Below are 3,077 nucleotides of genomic sequence, written 5' to 3' on the forward strand. Positions count from 1 at the left end.
TGATGGACCAGCTGGTGGTCACTTTGGAGGTGACACTACAACACAAAATCCTGCATGTTGGCTATTATTGGCCAACTCTATTCAAATATGCACACAATTATGTAAGAAGATGTAAGGTTTGTCAAACAACTGCTAGAAGACAGAGAAAACCTGCGCTACCATTACAACCCGTCAACATTGACCAACCATTTGAACAATGGGGATTGGACGTAATAGGTGAGATCGTTCCTCATTCTTCTAAACAACATAGATACATTCTTACAGCCACTGATTATTTCACCAAATGGGTAGAGGCAATCCCACTGAAGGTATCCAATTTAGAAAATATTATTGAATTTATAGATCAATTTATCATCACCAGATTTGGCTTACCATCTGCTTTAATGTTTGATAATGCATCTTATTTTTCAGGCAATGCTATGACAAAATTTGCTCTTAAAAGAGGTTTTAAGCTTAAGTATTTGAAAAATTATTATCCGCAAGGAAATGGACTAGCCGAATTCACAAACAAAAATCTCATTAGGATTATTAAACGTATTGTTGACCAAGGACAAAAGAACTGGGATAAGTCTTTAGTGTTTTCTCTATGGGCAGATTGAATAACTCAGAAAGCCTCCATCGACACTTCTCCTTTTAATTTGGTCTATGGGAAAGAAGCAGTCTTACCAAAAAACATAGCCATTCCCTCCTTAGCCTTAGTTAAATTCGTTGGAGAGTTCCCTTCCTCATCTATGCAGGTTAGACAATTAAAAATTCTTAAGCTTGAAGAGGAAAGGGAAAAAGCTAGGACCACGCATGCACATCATCAGCAGTTAGTCAAAGCCTCCTTTGATTCAAATTTTGTAGCTTCAAAATCTTTCCAACTCAGAGACCTAGTATTAAAATGGGATAAAGCCCATGAAGAGAAAGGTAAGCATACCAAGTTCCAACAAATGTGGCTCGGCCCATTTCAGATTGTGGAACAGTTAGGCCCATCAACTTTTCTGCTACAGGATTTATTAGGTAAGAGAGAATCTCTACCTGTTAATGGACAGGTCCTAAAGAAATACTTTCCATAGAAGATGATCTCTTCTGTTCATTGTATATTATTGCCCATAGTTAAAATTTTCCTTTAGAAATAATAATACCAATTCAAAAGCATTCACTTTTGGTTTTACAAAGGATAGTCTCTTTTCAATTTTGACTTTTCGCTTGTATAAGTAAAGATTTTTATGAAAGTAATCTTCACATATGAAATGTATAGTTAAGTTTGATTGCTCTTAAATTGACTGTCTTCCTCCTTAATTATCTGATTTTGATGAAGCTTAACTTTAAAAGAGAAACTACTCCTTTATATCAATCTAGAAAAGAATCTATACAAAGCAAAGTCTCTCTCCAGAAAGGCATCTCTAAAAACTCTACAACTGTCATCCAGAAGCTCTTAGGGGGCCAATGATCCTCCCCACTTAGTCAGTTTTCATTTTTAGAGTGTAATTCTAAAATATACCTAAACTTAAAGGATAAGAGGTCTCATCAAGAGCCGGCTTACCATGATCATAAGATTATAACTAAACTGACATTACCAAAACTACATATCAAAACAGGGTAATGGCTTATGATTATAATAATCAAAAGACAAGGGGTCTCATCATGATTATTAAATCTCATGGTCTAAATTATCATAAAATCCGACGAAAACAGAAGTCCTTAAGCTTTTTAGGCTTAAGTCTCGCATCACATATCACGACTTATAAAGAACTCTCTCTTAAAAATGATATAGCGAAATTTGCGAGATGTGAAACTGTGATGGCGCTTTGACTTTTATCGCATCGCATTTCGGGCATTCAAGCAAACGCTTTGCACTTACCACCAGCCGATATTGTGAAATGCGATTGGCGCCCGGACCCACACCTTAGAATATTAAAAGTAAATATTTCGAGTCCATCAAGTCTATTGCATAGGATAAACCTAGCGATTAGCTATACGTCAAACAGCTAACGGACGACTCACATCTCGCATCTCACAGAAACGCAACAAGAGGTAAGAATGCTAAATGGCACATCTTGCGATATTACGATCTGTGATATTGCTTCACAAATCGCACAATCACTATAATTGCAGTACAATGGCTCGCCACCCTAGAAGCTTTCATCTTGTTTTACAACGCAAACATTTATGAGCAATAAAGCTAAGGGATAACGAATCATTAGTGGGCATTAGTGGGAAATAACTGCATTTATGTGTGAAAAGCCATTTAGCTTGATACAATATCTTGTTACCACCTTTACAGGCTATCTGCATTATTTCATTTTTACGTTCATCTTTGAGTGTCCGATAGCTGTTGTTCTTCATTTCAGGAAAAAACCACAGAGCAGAGTGTTGAGAATAATGGGGAAGAAAGGCAAGGCTATAACCTCTGAGAATATAGAGATGACTCCCCTATTCATAGATACCACATGCAGCAGAGAGGGAGGAACCTCTACATGGGAGGCTATGTACAACATACTGGAGGAGGAACATCTGAGGATTATGGAAACAAACATTACGGTTGGCGGACGAGATTCCTCAGACACTTCTATGCTAAAGACAACTTGCTCGTTTTTGCACGACATAGCCGCTCGGGCAAAGATAATCCCTTATACCGACATGATAAAATGGGTTATCGATGAAGCCGACATCTCAGACAGAGAATTCAAGACGAGAAGCCAAGAGGTCATCGGATCTTTTACCCTGTACAACCTACGGCTTATGTACCACCTACGAGAGCCACAGGTCATCTACCATAGGCAATTCGTAGAGAAGTTTTCTAAAGAGAACAATGACCTAGTGGATTGCACCCGTGCCTAGTCAAATAATGAAGAGAAAATCAGGAAAGACAAAACTGGGATGTACACTACTGCACCTATTTGCCCCCCTTATAGTTTTGCAGTGGCTATGTTATGTAGATTGTTTGGCAGACCAGATAGTACTAAGTTCTCCCTAGAGTGGTTGTCATTAATAGACGCAGTCGTTAATGCAACTATAATGAATTGGGCCCAAATCTGTCAGACAATTTAGCAAAAACAATTATCGAGTTTAGAAGGAGAAGAAGTATTGCT

The sequence above is a fragment of the Pinus tabuliformis genome, chromosome 7 (genome assembly GCF_031772625.1).
Source record: "Pinus tabuliformis cultivar Carrire ecotype Pingquan chromosome 7, CPIR1, whole genome shotgun sequence".
Classification (NCBI taxonomy): Eukaryota; Viridiplantae; Streptophyta; class Pinopsida; order Pinales; family Pinaceae; genus Pinus; species Pinus tabuliformis.